Source organism: Theropithecus gelada, chromosome 7b, assembly GCF_003255815.1.
Source record: "Theropithecus gelada isolate Dixy chromosome 7b, Tgel_1.0, whole genome shotgun sequence".
In the NCBI taxonomy this organism is placed as follows: Eukaryota; Metazoa; Chordata; class Mammalia; order Primates; family Cercopithecidae; genus Theropithecus; species Theropithecus gelada.
In genome coordinates, this window is record NC_037675.1 from 40,680,334 (window position 1) to 40,704,775 (window position 24,442).

The following is a 24,442-nucleotide window of genomic DNA, read 5'->3' on the forward strand; positions in this document are numbered from 1 at the left end:
ACTCTTATGTGTGAGTCATGGTTCTGAGCATTAAGGATACAAAGACAAATAAACCATCACTCGTGGTCCCCACTCCAAGAGCAGTTACAGCGAAGTAATTAATGCTGTAACAGAGGAATAAACAAGATGCTGAGGAGCATGAGAGGAAGCACATAACTTATCCTGAAAGGTTATAAGAGGCTTCTCAAAGATGGTAACATTTTTCTTTTTTTTTAATAGGGTCTTACTCTGTTGCCCAGGCTGGAGTGTGGTGGCACAATCATGGCTTACTGCAGCCTTGACCTCCCTGGCTCAAGTGATTCTCCCATCTCAGCCTCCTGAGTATCTGGGACTACAGGCATGCACCACCATACCCAGCTCGTTTTTGTATTTTTTGTAGAGACAGGATTTCACCATGTTGCCCAGGCTGGACTTGAACTCCTGGACTCAAAGAATCTTTCAGCCTCTGCCTCTCGAAGTGCTGGGGATTATGATTAGATTCTTGAAGAATGAGTTCGTTTTCCAGGGTAATAAGAAGAAGCACTACAGACTAGGAGACAGCAGTCAAGAAAAGGCAGAAAAATGTGAAGTAACCAGGAGGCCAGGATATATGCACATACAACTTTTAAAGGTAGGCAGGAGCAGAAATTCTGAAAAGACTTGTATGTCTTACTTTGGATTTTGGACTTTAACCCATAGACATTGGGGGTCTTCAAAGGGCTTGACTTCAAAAGGTTGGAGAATGGAGGGTGGAGAAGGTGGGTGATAGCAGGGTCAAGGCTACCAGTTGCAAATTTATTGTAGTCATTTTGATGAGAAATAACTGGAGCCTGGGACTGAGGAGAGGAACAGGGGGTTAGTCTCAGCTTTCTAACTTTGTGTATCATCGTTTCATTAATCCAAAGAGAAGAAGCCAGGTTTGGGGAAGGGAACAATGGGTTCAGTTTTCAGCCTCTTGAATTAGAATTTTGTTGGAACGTTTGGGTGGAGATTACCATGAAGCAGTGGGCAAAGTAAGCTTAGGTTCAGGAAAGAGATTCAGTTTGGAGATGATAGGTTTTGGTATCATCAGTGTAAAGAAGTTTTCAGAGGCACGAATGTGACTAAGATTGCTCAGGATGAGTGTGTCCAATCAGAGGAGAAGAGCAAAGGCCAAGCCAGAGAATCCCAGCAATTAAGGTGGTAAGGAGAGGACTCATTAAACACAATTGAAGAATGTTGGGAGAAATACAAGGAAAATCAGAAGTGGCTTCAGGGAAAAAAATGTGCAGATAATTTCAAGAAGGAGGTACTGGTTAACACTATCAAAGCCTATTGAGTGACCACGTTTGAAAATGACACTGTAGGCCGGGCGTGGGGGTGGCTCACGCCTGTAATCCCAGCACTTGGGGAGGCCGAGACAGGTGGATCACAAGGTCAAGATATCAAGACCATCCTGGCCAACATGGTGAAACCCCCATCTCTACTAAAAATACAAAAATTAGCTGGGTGTGGTGGCATGCCCCTATAGTCCCAGCTACTAGGGAGGCTGAGGCAGGAGAATCGCTTGAACCCAGGAGGTGAAGGTTGTAGTAAGCCAAGATGGTGCCACTACACTCCAACTTGGTAACAGAGAGAAATTCTGTCTAGAAAAAAAAAAAAAAGAAAGAAAGAAAAAGAAAATGACCGTGTGTTAGGCCATTGCAGGTCAAGAAGAGAGCAAGAACAATTTTACTGGAATGACAAAAGTCGAATAACAGTGGGTTAATGACAAAAATGGAGGATAGGAAGTAGAGTCATCAAATGTTCATTTTGATTTCAAGAAGGTTTACTTGAAGGCAAGATAAAAGAGAGAGATTTGTAACTTGAAGACCCTGAAGAACTTAGGAATTATACTTTTGAAAGCAGTAGTAGAAATTTGATATTTAGGAGAGTTTAAGAACCTGGGCTGGTACACTGAGCTAGGTTAAAAAAAGAAGAAAGGCTTTTACCTTCTTTTTTGGGTGTTAGTATAAAAGTATTTTAAAATGAGCTGTGACTTCAAAATGTCTAAACCTGCCTACAAGTGGCTTCAGAAACTGTTGAGACAAGGGGCGATTTAGGAACGAATCCCCACCACTGCAGCATGCAGTGTGGCTAGATGTCTGAGATGATGAAGTTTAAATAATGGCAAAGAAAGTTGAAAAGCTTTCAGCATCTTTGCTGACTCCAAGAAGTAAAAACAAGCTGCCTTCCAGCAAACACATTTTCCCTTCTGAAATTCTGTCAAATAAATTCAGAAAGACATGAAAAAACAATGGAAATGTATCTTGTAACATGTGCTGATGTGGTCATACAGCCCCTGTTTCACAGATTGTGCACGATGAATTTCAACACTATATCTGATTTCTCTGGCGTGTACATTGTGTAAAAGAGCTTGCACAGGTACAACTTTGTAGTAATCAGGGAACTTGTGAAGGCATTGCCCAAAAATGAGACTACAGATACTATAAGCAAGAATAAATCTTTTCCTCAAAAATGCAGGTACTGCATAATAACATTCAAGGAAAATTGCATATTTTGAGGCACTCTACACTTTCAGTCTTACCAATGACAAGAAATGCAGCCTAGGTTTAGCATTTCGTCTGGAGTATCGCAGTCTTAGCTAGCTTTGAATGGGCTTATTTTTCAAGAACCGAAGTGGTAGCTCATCACATATTTCTCAGCTTCTGAAATGATTGGTATTCCTCTCCTGTCTAGCAGCTGTTGGAGGGTTTTTTATTTAACCAGTGAAGAGTTCCAAAATAGAAGTGTTGTCCTGGATGTATTTTAAAAACACACATTTCAGGCCTTTCCTCTTTAACTTGAAGTAGCAGATAAAAATCCCAAAGTGAAAGTGACAAGATAACATTGTGACATTGACTCAGAAAGGCATAAGGAATCTATAGATGCCGCTGCATGTCAACAACAAAGGCAAACACTGCGACTGTCATACCAAACATCCCGAAGCTATGTAGATTTAGTCAAAACCTTGCTTCACGGCAATGCTTACGGAATTGAGAATTCTGGGTAACTAAATTGTCTAGTTATTAGGTGGCTAAATAGAATACTCCTTTTATTTGAATTTTTGTTGCCACAGAGTTGTACAAATGTGTTACCATATTCTATTAATTTAGTGCTCTTCCTAATGGTGTGAAAGCTAGGTTCGATTTTGAACTGTTTCTGTTGAAGGTGGGGAGGTAGTTTTTTTTTTTTAATTTTCTTTTTAGGGTCTGTGCAGAGGAGAAAGACTATGGCTGGTGGTTACTAGCTATTTCCTGTTCTCGATCTTAACATTGGTCTGTTTATTCTGTTCTCAGGCACCTTCTGTCCATCGCTCTGTCAAGGGTACGTAATATTTAATTTTTTCTCAATCTATTATTTAATCCTCATAAATTTGATATGGGTTGGATACTGCTGCTGCTAAAATGATACAGAATTTACAAGTAATCTGTAACCTAATGGGAGAAGAAACAGCTTCTGCTGAAAAGCAAAACTGCCTGGGATTGAATCCTGGTTCTACTGCTTGCTAGCTGTATGATCTGGAGTAAGAACTAAATATATTTGTTTCTCAATTTTCTCCTGGTAAAATGGAGATAATATTAATACCTACCTCAAAGGGTTTCTTTTAGTATCCCTAAAGTACTTACATCAGGGTTTAGTACAAAGTACACTCCACTCAAGCATTAGCAGTGATCCTTATCACCTTATATCCTTATTCATGGTTAGACCACAAAGTGCCTCTGCAAACCTGTGTGCCCTGAGAGAGGATGGGAATTTTCCCCAGAGAGCGTGGTCTTCAATTTCCAGGGTCTGGAAAGAGCCATTTCCCCTGAGTTGGGTGCTGCCTGGCCTTTTATGTTCGAAATATTCTTACATTGGGTTTATATCTTCTAGTGCAGGAGACAATGTGCTAAAAAAATTAAAACAGAAGAAACACAAAAGAACCCTGATATAGAGATGTTGTCATTTGCCTCTTTATAGCCTTAACATTTAGAAAACAATTTCTGGTTACCAAATGATGGTAAATTGAGGGTTTCAATGGTTTAACCAAGATTTTCTCTAATATGTTACTCTAGAAGACAGTGAGCAATTACATCAATTAAAAAACATAAAGTAAACCGAAATATAATGAGAAAAGGCAATTTATTAGTGCTTTCCCCGTGCTTTGGAGTATAACTTGATGTATGCGGAGAATAGCAATCAGTTTGGCTTTCCCCTCTCCAAGGGTAGACAGTAACTGGAGGATTCTTTTGATCATTTTATTCATTTTGTGTTAAAACTGTAGTGCTTCTAATTTATAGACATATTGTGAATGTCAAGGAAATGTCACCCAAATCATTGAAATACAGTGAAATTCATCTATTATATTTAAGTAACAGGTTGCCCTAGGCTCCAAGGGAAGCAAGCTTAAATGGAACTGGGATTTTGACTGTTCAATTTTAGCACTTTAAAGACACAGAATAATCAAGGTGAATTTCTTAAAGGTAGAGGCTCCGAGGATAGGTAACTGTGAAGTATTTCCAGAAAAACCATTAAATGGCAGATTGTCATACAGCTACATTTCAGGCCCTGATTTGTTTTGTTTGATGTGAACCTTTTTTTTTTCTTTAAATTAAATCCCAAATCCTATAATGGAGATATTTAAATGAACCCTCTTGGTCACTGGCATCTATTTCAGCATCCCTCTGAGAAATTCAATGGTCGGTTGAAAAAATTGTTTTATGTTTCTGTCAATACCTAAGGAAAAATTTGATTATTCTCCAGATTTTTCCCAATCCTGTAGCTAAATTGGATTATTTGCTGAATTAGCCTTTACTTTCCAGTGCCATGACAGTGTCTCAGTTGCAAACCTTCCATTATCAACTGACAAGAATACACAATATTTATCTTCCTAGGGAAGCAGCATGGGAGCTTTGCCTTTGGGCTTGTATAGATCCACATTCCACCTCTGCTTTCGCTGCTTAGTAATCAGGTGACCTTCTGCAAGTTACAGGATTTCTGTAGTTTTCACCTCTTTGTGAGTGAAGTGGGGATACTAAAGGTGACTTTGCGTGGGTTTGGGTAAGGATGAGATGAGACAGTGCACGTGGAAGCTCTGGCTCCTAAGTAGGTTCTCAGTGGATATCCTTTACCTTGCAACCTCTCATCCCCCAAATCATTGTTTATTTACTGGGGAAACATAGAACCAATTGTATGTTTAGACTCAGGATCTTTTGTGGTGGGAATCCAAAACAACGCACCATAAATATATCTGTATTAGGCTCAACCAGAGAGGCAGAACCAGCAGGAAGTTGATCACAAGGAATTGGTTTTCATAGTGGTGAAGGCTGGCTAGACAAGTCTGAAATCCATAGGGCCAGTGACAGGAAGGGCAGTGGCTGAGGCCGCTGCCCACAAGTGGAATTTCTTCTTCTTTGAGGAGTCCTCAGCTCCGCTTTTAAGGCCTTTTAACTGATTGAATCAAGACTACTCAGATTATCTAGGATAACATCCCTTAAACTGCTTCTGGACATTAATCACATCTACAAAATGATTTTCACAGAAACACCTAGATTAGTGTTTGATTGAATACCTAGGGACTGTAACCCAGTCAAAGTGACACACCAAGGAGACCATCACGTCATTCCTTTGGCCTCTCTGGATCCTTTTGTTCATAGAAACCAGTAACTTTTGAAGAGAAGTTACTGTTATTGTAGTAAAACAAGAGACTCAGTTTTTTTCAAACTGCAGACAAATAATAAGGAAAATTTGTGGTTTCATTAGCAGAGACCAGATGTGAAGAGTCACAATAAAATAAATGTTTCATTTTCTGTTTACTCTCAGAAATTGTTTAATTTTTAATTTGTAATGGATTTATAGTCAGTCTCACCCACTGGGATAGAAGCTCTGTGAGGGCAGGGGATTTGTTGTGCTCACTCCTGAATCATCAACCATGTTTGGAGTAAAATAAACATTAGTAGAATGAGTCTATAAATAGCTACTTCCAAAGAAGAGTTGAATAGGCTGGGTGCAGTGGCTCATGCCTGTAATCTCAACACTTTGGGAGGCTGAGGTGGGCAGATCACTTGAGGCCAGGAGTGTAAGACCAGCCTGGCCAACATGGCAAAACCCCGTCTCTACTAAAAATACAAAAATCAGCTGGGTGTGGTGACACACACCTGTAGTCCCAGCTACTCAGGAGGCTAAGGTGGGAGAATCGCTTGAACCCAGGAGGCAGAGGTTGCAGTCAGCCAAGATCATGCCACTGCACTGCATCCTGGGCAACAGAGCAAGACTCTGTCTCAAAACAAAAAACAACAAAGAGTTCAATTGCATTTTTTTGTCTGAATAAAGAGTTTTCTATTATGTTTATCTGGCTCATTTTTGGCTTCAATTGTATGCTGCACCAAGACTCAAGGCCAAGGATAGCAAATTCCTCTAGAAAAAAATTATATTCCTGCATTTTCTCCACTGAGAACAAGCCCTGTTATTAAAGATGAGAGTAAAAATTTATTGATATCTTTAAGATTTTGTACTCACTCCTTTATCCTCAACATTTTCCTAGAAAAATACACGTAATATTTAAAAAAATTATGGATTCTTTGATACATAAAAGGTTATATGTAACATATATGTAAGTTATGAAGTATAATAACCATACAAATACTTATGCACTCACCAACCTACCAATACTGTTGAAAATGCTGCTCTGCTCCGTCTCCTCTCCCCACCCGTTACCTGCCTTCAGAAATCACCAGTGTCCTGAATTTTGTATTTATCATTTGCTGGTGTTCTTTATAGTTCTACCAGACATGCATGTATCCCTAAACAATATGCTATTTCATTTTGCCTCTTTTTTTTTTTTTTTTTTTGAGAGAGGGTCTCACTCTGTCACCCAGGCTGGAGTGCAGTGGCACAATATTGGCTCACTGCAACCTCCACCTCCTGGGTTCAAGGTATTCTCCCTCCTCAGCCTCCTGAGTAGGTGGGTCTACAGGTGCCTACCACCACACCCGACTGATTTTTGTATTTTCAGTAGAGATGGGGTTTCACCATGTTGGCCAGGCTGGGCTTGAACTCCTGACCTCAAATGATCCACCCAGCTCAGCCTCCCAAAATGCTGGGATTACAGGTGTGAACCAACTTGCCCGACCTCATTTTGCTTCTTTTTAACTGTATATAAATGGCACCACAATATATATTTTGTTCACTGACCTGCTTTTCTTACTTATGCTTCTGAGATCCATCCAGTGGATATGTATAACCATAATTCTTATTGCCATAGAATATTTCCTTGCATGATTCAACAATTTATTATTCATTATTCTATCAAGGGCCATTCTCCCCAACTTTTTCCTATTATAAACAAAGTTGCTTTGAATAGGATTGTACATATATCCTAAAGAATATGTGTGGGAAATGGATCTTAAAGGTTATCTAATTTAACCCTTCATTTATGGGTAAATGGAGGCTCAGTGCCTCCAGTCAGTAGTGAGATTAGAGATGAGTTCCCTCTCATCCACAGTGATTTTCATCATTCTGTGCCATCTCCATATGACTATGTCGAAGTTTGTATTTAGGAAAATATTTAGTTTCACTTTATAATGGTTGGTAAGGATTTGGCTAATTATAGTCTCCTTTGAGTATGTGTGTGTTTTGATTACTTTAAGGGGAAAGGAAAGCCAGTTCAAGTCCAGTACCTGTGAGAGACAGAGGAAAGGGAGACTCAAGGAGCTGGCCTGGGATAAGGAGCAAATCTGAGGCCCTTGGCAAGCCCACTGCTGATCAAGTTTCTTAACTTTATATGTACAGTTGATCCTTGAATACGCAGGTTTGAACTAGACAGGTACCACATTTTTTCCAATAAGTACTTTTAGTCTCTTTCTCATCAGGGGATTCTGCATCTGCAACCAAAGGCATTGCAGATCAAAAGTACGGTATTTGAGGGATGCAAAACCCACAGATATGGAGGGTTGACTTTTCGTATGTGCAGTGCTGCAGGGCTGGCTGTGTGACTTGAGTATATGTAGATTTTGGTATCTGCAGGGGTCCTGGAACCAATTCCCTGCAGATACTGAGGGTCAGCTGTAGAAAAGTACATACATCATGTATATAGAAAAGTGCATATATAACATATACGCAGCTTGTTGAATTTTTACAAAGTGAACAAACCCATGTAACAAGCAGACAGTTAGGCAGAAAACAATCAGCACCCCGGGAGCACCCCTCACCTCTTTCCAGTGACTACAGGCACTCCTTCTTTTCCTCAGCCTCTGAGCCTACTCCCTCACCCATTGCCCAGGCAAGGCCCTTTGTATTTCTTCACATTTTGTAGTGATGCTGCTGTAATGGTGTGGCTAAATATTGGTCATGAAGGAAAAAGATGAGTTAAATCTTAGTGCTAATATTTTCTCCCCATGTGAATTGAGTCTTTTTAACTCTCTGGCCTCAGTTGCCTTATCTGTAACATCGAGATAATAAGGAATTGTTGAATTGGCAAAAGTTTAAGTGAGCTAAGACAAGCAGACCCTTCTCTTATAGATCTTGGCACCACAGAGTAGTTGCTCGGTAAATGTTGGGCCCTGAAAACTGATTGTTTCTTTATGAGTTGAGGACATCTATGTCATGGGACATCTAAACTGTACCCCATAATGTCAAGTGGCTTTTGACATTAACCTTCCCATGCACATGTTCTCTTGCCATTGTTGCCACAATCCCTTTTCTCAGGCATTTTTCTGTTCTAGGAACAAGATTTCTCAAGCCACCTTTCATCCTGAGTGAAGTACGACTGGAATTCCATTATGTAGTCTAGTCTCACCCCGCCAGTTCTGGTTTGCTGGCCTTATTGTTAGTTGGATATGAGCTTTGATAAAATTCTTATTGTGGACTTGAAGAAAGCAGCAGTGTAGATCAATGGCTTCTCTCATATTTATGCTTCAGACTTGAAGCTTGTTTCAAGTTTCAACACTAGACACCATTGGAATGCAGTGCCACTCTCTGAATAGTTTCCATTCTGGGCCCTGCTCTTCAGCACTGAATGAAGGTCAATATTTCTATCTTTATTAAGAGCTAATGGCAGGTGCTCAATAGGGAAAAATATAATGCCATTGTCGACTTCTGCAATTGGATATAGGTGGTAAAATCTTCATGTTTTTAAAATCATTCCCATATTTAGAATAAAGAACTATTCATTTTTTATATTTTGTCATACAGTTTTTATCTTTTTCTTTATTTACTGAAATCGTTAGAGTGGCTAGATGTGCACCAAATGTATATTTTATAATTCATTATTTTCCTGATAAGAGGAAGAAACATTTTTTTTTCTCTTGCCATGGTTTTATTTTCTATGCAGTATAAGCACATTTTAAATTGTGTCATGAATTTCAGTGCCCATTAATTTGAGGAATAGGCCATGTTTGTGACTTTCATGAGGCTGTGAAAATTTCAACGTTTGCTTAGATTCACTTGTAAATACAAATTAGTGCAGAGTAATAAAGTATGAAAAATGTGATTGGAGAGGGAAAGGTGAAGACATTTCCAGTTATTGTTTGTGTACTTTGTATGTGTGTGTTACTGTGCTTTTACCTTTGTTATATTATTTAATGTTACCATGCCAAAGTAAAGGCACCAGGAACATCAAATGCCCCTGTGGTGGCATCAAGGTGGTGGTATCTCTCTGTTGGGTATCTTTAGAGTTTCCAGGTACCAAATTTAGGTTTCTCCAGGGGAACAACAGATTGATCAGCCACATTTTCTGAAAAACTCACATGTTTCAGGTTTATCCTTTATTTTTCACTAAAGACTTATAAGGCTTATATTTTATTACATTAAAAATGAGAAGTAAAAGAGAGAGGATCAAATGATTTGTTTGAATTTACTGAGGACAGAATGTCCTTAGAGTGCTGTAGAAGGTTAACATGTTCTGGTTTTTGATTGTTTATAAATATGACTATTTATTGAGCTCCTACTTTGTGCCAGGCCCCTGCCATATGCTGGAGATGCAATAGTGAACAAGATATGGTCTGCCCATGAGATCATAGCCTAGTGAGAAGGCCAGATATGAAAGCACAGTCACAATCCAAAGATGGTAGTGGTGAAGTGGAGACACAGCTAAGTACTGTAATATCTTAGCTGTGAGAATGAGCAACATCAGGATCCTAGTTTACTTGTGGGGTAAGGGGCATCAGGGGTCTTCCCAGTGGAAGATAAATACAAGTTTTCCAGATAAATGAGTGGAAGAGGATTATAAACCAGCAAGTACAGAGACATGGCGTAGTTCAGTGAAATGCAGGAGTTGATGCTTCAGGTGTTTTGCTCAGATCATTTTAATAGCATTCGATCAGACACTGGTGGTGTATCATGTAACTCCTATAATACATCTCATAGGAGTATAAAATCCTGAGAGTCCAACCTCTGTAACGTTGCTTCATGTCCGTTCCCTCTGCTCTTCCTCCATTACTAGTGTTTATATCCTCGTCTCCTACCTGGACCATTGCAGTTGTCTTCTAAATCATCTTGCTGCCTTCAGTCTTGACTGCCTTGAATCTATTTTCCATATTGCTGCCAAAGTGATCCTTCTATACTCAATTATGCTCTTTTTTCTGTGTTTAGAATCCTGCAGTGCTTTCCAATGGCAATAACATTAATCTAGACACTTTTTGCATGGTATAGAAAACTCCCATGATTTGGCTCCTGTTTGAAAAGTTTTTAATATCTATGTTTATCTTGAAAGTAAGCCTGAGGTTTCTGGGGCAGAGATGAAAGTTATTAACCCTGCATGTTGGGGGATGGGAGAGTCTGCACTGCAAAAAAAGAAATCCTGAAATTGTGAATCTGGGGTCATATATAGGTTACAGACTGCCCTTTCTGACTTCTTTTTGTTTGTTTGTTTGTTTTTGTTTAGCTCCCACTTATAAGTGAGAACACACAGTGCTTGATTTTCTGTTCCTGTGTTAGTTTGCTGAGGATAATGGCTTCTGGCCCCATCCATGTCCTACAAAGCACATGACCTCATTCCTCTTTTATGGCTGCATAGTATTCCATGGTGTATATGTGCCACATTTTCTTTATCCATTCTATCACTAATGGACATTTGGGTTGATTCCATATCTTTTCTATTGTGAATAGTGCTGCAATAAACATATGCATGCATTTATTTTTATAATAGAATGATTCATATTCCTTTGGGTATATACCCGGTAATGGGATTGGTGGGTCAAATTGCATTTCTGGTTCTAGATCCCTGAGGAATCACCACACTCTTCCACAATGGTTGAACTAATTTACATTCCCACCAACAGTGTAAAAGTGTTCCTGTTTCTCTGCAGCATCACCAGCACTGTTGTTTCTTGACTTTTTAATAATCACCATTCTGACTTGCATGAGATGGTATCTCATTGTGGTTTTGCATTTCTCTAATGATTAACGATATTGAGCTTTTTTCCTGTTTGTTTGCTGCATAAATGTCTTCTTTTGAGAAGTGTCTGTTCATGTCCTTTGCCCACTTTTTGGTGGGGTCGTTTGTTTTTTTCTTGTAAATTTGTTTAAGTTCCTTGTAGATTCTGGATATTAGACCCTTGTCAGATGGATTGATTGCAAACATTTTCTCCCATTCTATAGGTTGTCTGTTCACTCTGATGATAGTTTCCTTTGCTTTGCAGAAGCTCTTTAGTTTAATTAGATCCCATTTGTCAATTTTGTCTTTGGTTGCAATTGCTTTTGATGTTTTAATCATCATGAAATCATTGCCTGTGCCTATATCCTGAATGGTATTGCCTAGATTTTCTTGTAGGGTTTTTATAATTTTGGGTTTTACATTTAAGCCTTTAATCCATCTTGAGTTAATTTTTGTATAAGGTGTAAGGAAGGGATCCAGTTTCAATTTTCTGCATATAGCTAGCCAGTTTTCCCAGCACCATTTGTTAAATAGGGAATCCTTTCCCCATTGCTTGTTTTTCTCAGGTTTGTCGAAGATCAGATGGTTGTAGATGTGTGGTCTTATTTCTGAGATTTCTATACTGTTCCATTGCTGTATGTGTCTGTTTTGGTACCAGTACCATGCTGTTTTGGTTACTGTAGTCTTGTTGTGAAGTTTGAAGTTGGGTAGCATGATGCCTCCTTTGTCTTTTTGCTTAAGAGTGTCTTGGCTATGTGGGCTCTTTTTTGGTTCTATATGAATTTTAAAGTAATTTTTTCTTATTCTGTGAAGAATGTCAATGGTAGTTTAATGGGAATAGCTTTCAATCTATAAATTACTTTGGGTAGTATGGCCATTTTCACAATATTGATTCTTCCTATCTATGAGCATGGAATATTTTCATTTGTTTGTGTCCTCTCTTATTTCCTTGAGCAGTGGTTTGTAGCTCTCCTTGAAGAGGTCCTTCACATCCCTTGTTAGCTGTATTCCTAGGTATTTTATTCTCTTTGTAGCAATTGTGGAGGTTCATTCATGATTTGGCTCTCTGCTTGTCTATTGTTGGTTTATAGGAATGCTTGTGAATTTTGCACATTGATTTTCTATCCTGAGGCTTTACTGAAGTTGTTTATCCACTTAAGGAGCTTTTGGGCTGAGGTGATTGCATTTTCTGGATACAGGATCATGTTGTCTGTAAACAGATACAGTTTGACTTCCTTTTTTTCCTATTTCAATACCCTTTATTTCTTTCTCTTGCCTAATTGTCCTGGTCAGAACTTCTTATACTATGTTGAATAGGAGTGATGAGAGAGGGCATCCTTGTCTTGTGCCAGTTTTGAAGGGGAATGCTTCCAGCTTTTGCCCATTTATTATGGTGTTGGCTGTGGGTTTGTCATAAATGGCTCTTATTATTTTGAGATATGTCCCATTAATACTTAATTTATTGAGAGTTTTTAATATGAAGGGATGTTGAATTTTGTTGAAGGCCTTTTCTGCCTCTATTAAGATAATCATGTTGTTTTTGTCTTTAGTTCTGTTTATGTGATGAATTACATTTATTGATTTGTGGATGTTGAACCAACCTTGCATCCCAGGGGTGAAGCCGACTTGATTGTGGTGGATAAACTTTTTGATGTGCTGCTGCATTTGTTTTGCCAGTATTTTATTGAGGATTTTTGCATCGATGTTCATCAGGGATACTGGCTTGAGGTTTTCTTTCTTTGTTGTATCTCTGCCAGATTTTGGTATCAGGATGATGCTGGCCTCATAAAATGAGTTAGGGAGAGATTCCTCCTTTTCGATTGTTTGGAATAGTTTCAGAAAGAATAATACCAGCTCCTCATTCTACCTCTGGTATAATTCAGCTGTTAATTCCTTCTGGTCCTGGGCTTTTCTTGGTTGGTAGGCTATTTATTACTGCCTCCATCTGACTTTGAGAGAGAGAGAGAGAGAGAGAGAGAAACCTTTTATTGCATTGTCTTTTACAATCCTTTGGAATGTAAAGAATTGGCTCTAAGGAGTTTCATCCATATATACACTTAAGGAAATAAGTCTCTAAGTCTTTCTAGAGGTCTCTGGCTATTCAGTCACCTTTTAACTTCTAAAACTTGCCCCTCAACCCAGGTTCCAGTTTTCTCTAGTCAGAAAATTAAAATACTTTCCCTCTAGTTTCACACTGCTTGCCTTTCCAGGCTCAAACCCCGTGGCTTCCCTGCTGAAACGCTGTGCTCCACTGCTGCTGAACTACTTGCAGTTTTCCATTACAGGGAAGGAAAAATATCTTCCTTCTATCCATCTTGGGTTCATTGGCTGATTAACAAGAACAAACAAAAGTTTATTAACATGTATTCCTTATGTATACATGGGAGATAACCAGGAAAAAATGAGTAAATATCCAAGAAGTGGTTTAGAATCAGGGTTTAAATACTATTCCCAACTGAAACAAGAGAGAAGGATGTAGGGGAGGTGAGTTCCGGAGCGGGACCCCTGGAAAAGTACTGTTACAAAAGTAAGGTTTTGTTAATGCTGATTTTTGTTAATGCCTTCTCCATTGATGAGTCTCTAATGATTTAGTCATACTTCTCTTTATGGTATAGAGAGGGAGACACCGTTACGCATGGAGATTTCCTTTATTGATGTAAAATTCTCTTACGAAAAGGTAACTTCTACTCTTTTTTCAGAGCTTCTCCTGTGTCTGCTGTTTCTCAAAATCTTACACTAAAGAGGCATATTTTGGTGTAGCACGTTCTGGTTTCCTGCACCATACTATGTATTTTGGGCCCTCATACATTTGTTTGTTGTTTGTTTCAATATTGCCTCATTAATTTTTTGGCGTACTATTTCTATTCAGGCAAAATTTACATACAGTAAAATGCACTGAGCTTAATTGCAATTTGGTGAGTTTTGATAAATGTGTACACCTCTGTAATACCACCTCAATCAAGCTTTAGAACGTTTTTATCACATCAGAAGCTTCTCCTGTATCCTCTTCCAGTCAAAATTACTGTTCTGATTTCCATCACCACTGATTAGTTTTGCTTGTTCCTGAGCTTTGCATACTTGGGATCATATAGTACTTACCCTTTCATGTGTGGCTTGTTTTTTTTTTTTTTGAGACGGAGTCTCGCTCTGTCGCCCAGGCTGGAGTGCAGTGGCGCCATCTCAGCTCACTGCAAGCTCCCCCTCCTGGGTTCACACCATTCTCTTGCCTCAGCCTCCTGAGTAGCTGGGACTACAGGCGCCCTTCACTACGCCCGGCTAATTTGTTTGTATTCTTAGTAGAGATGGGGATTCACCATGTTGGCCAGGATGGTCTCCATCTCCTGATCTTGTGATCCACCTGCCTCAGCCTCCCAAAGTCCTGGGATTACAGGTGTGAACCACCGCGCCCGGCCATTTTTTAAATTTCTTTTAGGTAAATACCTAGTGGAGAATTTCTGGGTTGTAGATGCAGTGTATGATTAACTACATATGAAACTGCCAAACAGTTTCCAAAGTGATTGTACCTTAAGGTTCCTGCTTTTTGCACGTGTTGCTTTCTCTGCTTGGAGTGTCCTTCTGACCCTTCTTGTAATACGGACAGGAGGCAGTGGGGCAGAGTCCCTGGTGAGGGCTTCACCCTGAAGCCTGGACCTGCGGCCCTAAATGAGAATAGGCATTCCTGTTTTCCTGCTCAAGTGTTGCTTTTTGGCCTGCCCTGCCCATCCCTCCACCCCTGCCCTTACCCTCCGCCATCCTTTGCCCATATAAACCTCATATCTCAGCTGGCAGAGAGACAAGTGGCTGAGTGTTGAGAGGAGAAGCAACTGAGCATTGGAGACTATGGATAGGCGCAGCTTAACTTCAGACAGCATGACTTCGGAGAGGATCCTGGCCGGAGATGGCTGGGCTTCAGGGAAAGATTACCTTCTTCCCGCACCATCTCCTTTCCAGCTCCGCTTCTGCTAAGAGCTGCCTCCATCACTCAGTAAAACCTCCGCATTCACCATCCTTCAAGTCCATATGACCTGATTGTTCCTGGACACTGGACAAGAACCTGCATACCAAGAGGACAGGGTGTATGACACCCTGACTCTCTACTGAGCTGGTTAACACTTAGCCATCAGTGGATGGCAAATGCTAAAAGGGCATTGTTTGTAAGACACACTCTCTGGGGCTCCAGAGGTGCGGGCAACTGCTAGACTGCGTGGGCCAATATGGAGTTTGGTCCTTCTGGTGCCTAAAGGCACTCACCTTGGCTCCTGCACCCATTCACCTATCTGCTCCCCCTCACCCAAGGGGGGTTCTAGCTCAGCAGCTGAGCAAAATAAGCCCCCTACCCTTCACAAGTTCCTGTGAGATGGTCAGGGAACATCTCACTTGGTGAATTTTTCCTCATCTTTTAAGCTGTAGCCCAAGCTTCCCCACCCCTGTGAAAACTTCAGCAGAGATGATTACACCCCTTTAGGCTATCACTTTGTCTCATTAATTCCTCTCTATCTCTGCCACTCCCCTTAGTCCGTGGAAAACAGGGATTGTGTCTTATGTATTTCACCCTCAGTGTGAAATAGTGTGTTAGGGGATGCTACCAGCATTATACATTATATGTCATTCATTCATTCCACGAACTTCTACTGAGCAGTTATGCCAGGAAGAGTGTGTAACAACTGTACTCTTGGTACACAGGTTCTTGTCCAGTGTCCAGGAACAATCAGGTCATATGGACTTGAAGGATGGTGAATGCGGAGGTTTTATTGAGTGATGGAGGCAGCTCTTAGCAGAAGGGCTAAGTTTATAAGTAAGAAAAGTTATGACATCTAGATGCCAATTAATTATTTTATTGATTAATGAATGACTCTGATTGATGAAAAATGTTACCTTGAGGATCAGGAAGTTATGGCTGCCAAACCGGGTATATATTCCTTTTTTGTTGTTGTTGTTGTTTATATAGTGAAAATCTAGGGAAAGCTAGTGTAGAGTTACATCAGGTTAAACTAAAACTACTGTTGCCTGAACAAGGCAGAAAGAAATAAACAAGAGGAATGTATATGGATTATTTGATACTTAAGGTTACAAAACATTATTATCCCCTAATTCAAATGTAGGAAGGTGGTACAGCAAAGAAAAGTATCTTATTACTACAGCCGTCCATTTCTTTTATACTATTTTTTGGGTTGTAAAATATTTTATCTTTAATTCATCAGAGGAGCATGACACTGTCTCCTGTGATCCTGATCTAACCACAGAGCTTTCACTGACTAGACAGTAGACGTTGTGGGTTGTAGAACAAGATAAGAAACAACATCCAAATGACATATGTGCTGAGCAACAGAAAACAAAAAATGCATTAATTTTAACCTCTCCATGTACTCTTTGAAAAACAGGTTTTACAAGAGAATATTTTAATAATTTGTTGTTCAAAATCTATTGAGTTTCCTCTCCCCCTCCATAATCCCTAGGAAGAGGAGTTTATTATTTAGTAGTTAGTAAGGTTGATATTTAATGAGAAAGCAGTTCTAAAAAGTGGATGGATTTTAAAGATCTCAGCATGAAGAAGTTGAAGTATTAAGGGCAACAGCTGCCTGTAAACGATTGCTGTTAGCTGAAATTTACATAGTAAAGAGCAGAAAACTTCTAGATTACTTCATTCTTAACATTTTAATGCTCAAACTATAAGACAATGCAACACTTCAAGTTGGTGACTTTTAAGTTTTATTTTTCAGGAATGCATTGAAGGCAAATGAATAAGCTTATATGTCTACCAAAAACACCATAAGAAAATTTTTATGCAACACCATTCTTAGCTAATGTGCCAGTTTTTCTCAGAATACACAATCAGATGCTATTTTTATGAATTTCACTGTCTCTAACAGAGGTTGCTTAAAGGGCTCATGGAACAAAGTGTTGAGGTGTGGGTATGCTTTTAATAAACCAAGGGACATGATGACTTGTGGGCAAACTACCAACACAGCTTATGTGGTGTGTATTCATTGAGTGTTTGCTATGTTCAAAATGCTGTGGAGGAAACATTGAAGATATGCAACCTGGCTAGTGGCTTCGAAAAATCTTAGATCTAGACTATGCTTTGGAACAATTGAGTGGCACGTTTACATATCAACATAAATAAATTCAATTTCAACAAAGCAGAAAGAATCCTGAAATAACTTGAAAGGAGTCTTTGAGTGTGATTTTATTATGAGTTTAACCTACTTTAGAAATGAAATCTGGTAATGAAAACTGAAAACCTTTTTCAGCTCTCAGAATTTTATTTTAGGTCACTGTTAAGGTATAGATTTTTTTTTATTAAATAAAAAATAACTAATTTTTAATTTGATTTTAGAGAATATTGAGAATAAAATCACTTATAATTCCAATAACCAGAGAGAATTGCTTTTTATTCTATCCTTTGTATATGTTTGTATATATATATGTTCATATATACATGTGTGCACTAACATATATAATTTATTAATTTGTAAAATTTGCACATACTTTTGTAACCTGATTTAAAAAAATATGGCGTTAAGTTTTGCCTAAAACTGCCTCTGTATATATTTTAAGTTCGACCTAAAGATTTCCCCATACATTAACTTGATGTATAAATGGACTGTAATTTATTCTTGTACCAATCACAGAGTTTTGGCCAATCAAGGGCAGCCAGCTGTTCAAACAGTGTTCAAATAGGGCAAATGCCAACTTGTAACATATCCAGCTGTTTCTGTATGTCACTTTTGTTTTCTGTATGTCACTTTCTTTTTTCTGTCCAGAAATGTTATCCAACCATGTGGCAACTCCGGAGTCACTCAGAACCTACTCTGCCTCTAGAGACTGCCCAACTTTTAAATTGTTTTTTTTGCTCAATTAAACTCTGTTACATTTAATTTGTCTAAAGTTTTTATTTTAACAGAGGCAGTGTTCATAAATATTTTTGTATGTCACAAAATAAAAATTCTAATATAATTTAAAATGACTAAAGTAAAACAAACTTATTGTGTAGTTGTTACATAATGTATATAACTAACTTACTGTTGGACTTCCGATTGTTTCCAATGCTATGATGGATATTCTTTTGTTTGTGCTACATCCTTAGGGCAGATTTTTTTTGTTTGTTTGTTTGTTTTGTTTTTTTGAGACAGGCTGGAGTGCAATGGTGTGGTCTCGGCTCACTGCAACCTCTGCCTCCCAGCTTCAGGTGATTCTCCTGCCTCACCCTCCGAGTAGCTGGGATTATGGGCACCTGCCACCATGCCTGGCTAATTATTTTGTCTTTTAGTAGAGATGGGATTTTACCATGTTGATCAGGCTGGTCTCGAACTCCTGACCTCAGGTGATCCACCTGCCTCGGACTCCCAAAGTGCTGGAATGAGCTACCGAGCCTGACCAGGGAAGATTCTATATATATAGTCTTCTTGGATCAAAGGATATGTCCTTTAAGGTTTTTCACATGTATTGCTAATACCATAAAGCTTGTGTATTTGTATCCCACAGTTTCCTGACCCACAAAACAAGGAATGTATGTCCATTTCCATGAAATCTTGACAACATAGGGAATTGTCATTAAAAAGTACCCAAAGTCATTTATAGAGTATTTGATGAAAAATGATTATTTTATTGTTGGAGTTTTTATTTGTTTGATTAGTAAGGAGGTTGAGATTTATTATATGTTTTTGGTTATATGTATTTCTTCTTTCATATATTCTTTGTATAATTTGCTGATTTTTCTTACTTTATATTTATTTTTCCTGCTGATTTATAAGAGCTCTTATTATATTAATAACACTAACCCTTTGTCACACAAGCACTCATTAGACAAACAAGGGATGATGAAATCATATTTCTGTTATTTTTACTTAATGTTATTTCAAATGTGCATTTCTGTGAACTGATACAAATCACAAACTTGTCCTTTAGAAAGCTGTTTAATATTATATCTCACATGTATATTTTCCAATTTAAACAATGTATAGACACTTTCCAGAATGTTCTTGGACATCCTCAGTGTTGAAGTTGTGTTTTTATTAAGAATGTAATGAAGAAATATGCTAATATCAAACTAGGTTTGCACTCCTTTGTTGTAGGATCTAGGCAACTGTAAAACCATGATAAATTAACAATAAAAATACAAAAAATCTGTGACACTAATACCATTCATATTAACAATCAATGATGCTGCTTCGCTAAATGAAGCAATTTCTTAAAACATTAACATGGTGCTATTAGTGTGCATTTTGAGTTCTGCATTATTATTCTACCTTGTAGGGTGTGAATATTCAATTATTCTGTGACTTTTCTGTTTGAACTATTGTGAATCTTTCATGAATACAGGGTATGAATTTGGTCATCACTTGGGAATAATTTACCCAGTGATACTAAATTAAAAGATGGTCATAGATTATTGAAAATATGTTTATATTAATTCCTTTAGATTTTTATCTAAATATAAACCAAAAGTTTAAAATTTTTTATAGAACACGCTTAAACAGTAGTTTGAGAAACCTCTAATCCAGATCAAAGTTATCTTTGCTCTTCACCTATACTTAGGTATTTGGGTTGATAAATTTGCAGGAAATAATATAGAAATGTAAGAGGGGGAAGTGGATCATGAAAGGTTTTATCTTGACAAAAATGATTATTGGAAATCTTTGATTTAGACAAAGTCAACTCATTTCTTAATCCTATAACAATTTGAGCATACTTTTACTTCTATACTTTCCATATCACATTATGATGTATTACATGTGTTCAAGATAGATCATGAACTCCTGTAGAAGCTAACTTTATATCACTGTATCTCCAGCATCTGAGTCCACCTACCTCGTTTTAAGTGCTTACAAATGTTTATTTTGTTGAACCACTATATACTTATTGTAATTGTTAACTTATATGTTTTCTGTCCAGAAATGTAATCTGACCATGTGGCAACTCTGCAGTCACTCAGAACCTATTCTGGCCATTGTAACTCTATTTATTTTTGCTTTGTACATTTTGAGGCTATTAGATGAATTACCTATAAATTTGGAATTCTTAAATCTTATTAGTAAATAAAAACTTTACTACTGTGTAATTATTCCATCTCTAATGATACTTTTTGTCCTAAAGTCTATCACTAACCTCAGCTTTAGCCTGAGGCACAAAGCTGATTTTTTTTTTTTAAATATGGAATCCATCTCTTTTTGTTTTTTACATGGCAAATCTAAACTACTTACACCATTGTGACCAACGAAATGTATGAACTCGTGGCTTTTATCCAAATTTTGCTCTGTTTTACCTTTAGATATTTTAGTTGTTTTTCTCATTTTTTATTGAATACATTTTTTAATTTGTTAATTTATTTTCTTCTTATTTTTTCCCTGAATCAGTGTGAAAACTCTTGAAATTTTACCATACATGCTTAACAAAATCTAAATATCTTAACCTTTCCTCCAAATGATACAAAGGCTTTAGAACAATTTAATTCTGATCACCTACCTTCCAAATATTGTGTCATTGATGTCCTGTCCTGTATTTTAGTTTGGTTCTTTAATTATAGGAATTGAAGTAAATTAAATGAATTACTATAATAATATTGTAGCAATTTTTATAGTAATCCTAAGAACCTCCTGAAACTGGTGGTAGTATTGCCTCATTTTAAAGATGAAGAGACTGAGGCGCAGGGAGGCTACGTGTTCTTGTCCCAGATCACATGGTCATTAAGTAGCAGAGCTAAGGCTTGAGCCCAGACTTGGTGCCTCCAAAGGCTGTGCTCCTTCTATCATTCCAAACTGCCCAAGGAATGAACATTAGCCAGTGTGGGCTCCTCAGCCTCCATCCATGGGTTTCACATTTCTTTTTAGACTGGCTAATATAGAAAAAAAATTTTCATCCATTAGTATTTTGTAATAAATGTCTTTTTAATTTGAATATAAGAAGTTTTTCCTTTTGTGTTTAGGAAAGTGCTTTGAATCAGTGGATTTATAATATTTTTGACATCTAATAATGGATGGAAAAAAATGGATGTTGGCATCATTTCTACCACAGCAACAAGAGCAAAGATGGTATATTTTGAAGATTGCATGCTACTTCAGTCTATTCAAAATTTCTGGGGAAATATTTTGATATACTTAAATATTTTTCATTTAAACATTTCATTACACTTTCAATATTTTGTATTAAAAGTAACTCAAATTATATTTAATTGTTTGTTGATAAAGCTGTTGAAGAAACTGAAATTATACTAAATAGTTTTAATGTTTTTTGGCTTTGTGTTTTTTTCTTGATTTAAAAAGAGTTGTTACAGAAGAAACCTGACAATAATAGGTGATATTGAGGCATATAGTAACCTCTTAGTTTTCTTTTCTGAAGATCTTTGAGGTGGTTTCTGGTACAGAAAGTTAACAGTAAACTCTGTACCAGGAAGCACTAGTGCACACTTGCTTTAAGTTATATTAAAGACAGTGCTTGTTGTTTACTTGACTTTTTGAAAATACAATATATAGAATGAGGAATCCTTGAGGGATGCTATATGAAGATATCCACTGATATTTTATAAAAGTTTTGAAAGTTCGGGGTTTGATTCTATTTCTTCTCAAGTCTAGAGTTTAAAAGTAATTTAAGAATGAAACAAAAGTCTCTACAGGGACCTTTTAGTTTGTAGGCTTACCGATAACATTTTGAAAAACTCTATTTCTGTTAAGCACTGCAGTTTTTCATTAGATTTCAATAGCCCTTTTTCTCTTTCCCTCTGACACGTTGCAAGTAACAGATCTGTACAATTGGAATGTAACACTTTACTGTGGCTTAGCATTAATTGTCTCTCTTAGCACAGGCAAATAGAATTTAAAACAATGCTTTGAAGAATATTAACATGAAGTGCAGCCTTTTCACTTTTCAGTCATGCAGAGAAGTGATTTCGAAGTGACATTAACTTTCAAATAAAATTCTTTTTTTTTTTTTTTTTTTTTTTGAGACGGAGTCTCGCTCTGTCTCCCGGGCTTGAGTTGCAGTGGCCGGATCTCATAAAATTCTTTTGAGGAACCTTATAATGCTCACCCCTCCCCGCCTTTTTTTGGTCTTTGGAAGACTTCCTAGCTATAATTTTTGACAATCTTTAGGTGCATTCATGTTTTTAGATTGCTTCACATAAGTCAAAATAACTTGGTACTATAGAGCCTTAAAGTTTAATACTAATGGTTTTAAATAATGCTCTTTTTGAAAACCATGTTGGACTTTTCTATTAACTTTTATCATTATTTGCCTTGGAGAAGCATCTTAAAGAGACTTTCATAAAGCCACAGCTTCTCTAATCTATTTAAATCTCTTGCATCTGTGAATTTCATATTTGATTGTACTTCTAACTCAATTCCAAGTTATATCTAAAAACTTTTTTGTTTTGAAAGAAGTTTGTTGTTTGTAATTTTTGAAAGTAATTTTGAGTAAATTTGAAGTAATTTTAGTAAAATGAATAAAAGTAAATATGAGTAATTTTAAATGAGCCATATAGAGTATTGGGAAAACTATTATATGCATATTTTCCCCTGCTTTTGCATGTAGGACTGCAGAAAGTCAAAACATCAAGGAATATTTGCCATTTCTTTAGGAATCTCATGATTTTCCCTTTTTGGAACGTCTGTCAACATGTAAGTGGATGGTGCACTTATTTAAGATCACTGGTAAATCTTAGTAATATTTCATCTCCACTACTGAAAATAACAACGGTTTTTAAATTTCATATGATTCTATGAGGCTTCTGGATGGTTCTTCTGCTACATGTTGTGTCGGCTGGGGTTCCTCAGGTAGGTTTGTTCACTTGGCAGATGGTCTAGCATGCAAGATCATCTGCACCTGTCTCATGTCTGGGACTGCGGTGTTGACTGTTGGTTGGGGTGACTCAGTTATCCTCCATGTGGCCTTTGTCTTCTGGTAGTATTTTTTGAGAGAAAAGCTGCAAACTAGTACAGCATCATTTTTTTTACCATATTCTATTGGTCAAAGTAAGTTACCCAGTTTCAAGGTGGTGGAAATCGACCCTACCTCTTGATGAGAGAAACAGCAAGTGCAATTCTAGCATATTCTAGAGACATATCCTTCATGAGATCTATGATTTGTAATTCTGGGGGTGGGGGCAATGGTTTCTTAGATATGATAGCAGAAGCACAAGCAACGATAAAAGGTATATTGGATTTCATCAAATTTAAAAACTTTTGTGCACTAAAGGATTCTATCAAGAGACTGAAAAGGCAAACTACCAAATGGAAGAAAATATTTGCAAATCATGTATATGATAAAAGACTTTCAATCTAATATATAAACATTTTTTACAACTTAACAAAAAGACAAACAACCCAATTAAGAAATGGTCAAAGGACTTGGTAGAGATTTTTCCAAAAGAGTTATACAAATGGCACATGAGCATGTGAAAAGATGCTCAACATCATAAGTCATTAGGAAAATGCACATCAAAAGCATAAGATGCCACTTCACACCACACATAAGTTTTGCAAGGATGTAGAGAAATTGGAACCCTCATACATTGCTAGTGCGAATGTAAGTGTGAATGTAAAACCATGTGGCTGCTTGGAAAACAGTTTGTCAGATCTTTAAAACGTTAAACATAGATTTACCATATGACTTCTAGGTATATATAACTGAAAGAATTGAAAACAGATGTAAAAAACTTGTACACAGATGTTCATAGAAGTACTATTCATAACAGCCAATAGATGGAAACAGTCCAAATGTCCATCAACCGATAAACAGATAAATAAAATGGGCATCTTCTATAAGACAGAATATTATTCATCCATGAAAATGAATGAAGTACTGATACCTGCTACAACATGGCTGAGCCTTGAAGACATTACGCCAAGTGAAAGAAGCCAGATACAAAAGGCCACGTATTGCGTGGTTCCATTTACATGAGATATCCAGAATAGGCAAAATAGAGACAGAAAGCAGGTTAGTTAATTACCAGGGAGTGGCTAGGCACAGCGGCTCACACCTGTAATCCCAGAACTTTGGGAGGCCAAAGCAGGTGGATCGCTTGAGCCCGGGAGTTCAAGACCAGCCTGGGCAACGTGGCGAAACCCCATCCCTATTAAAATACAAAAATTAGCT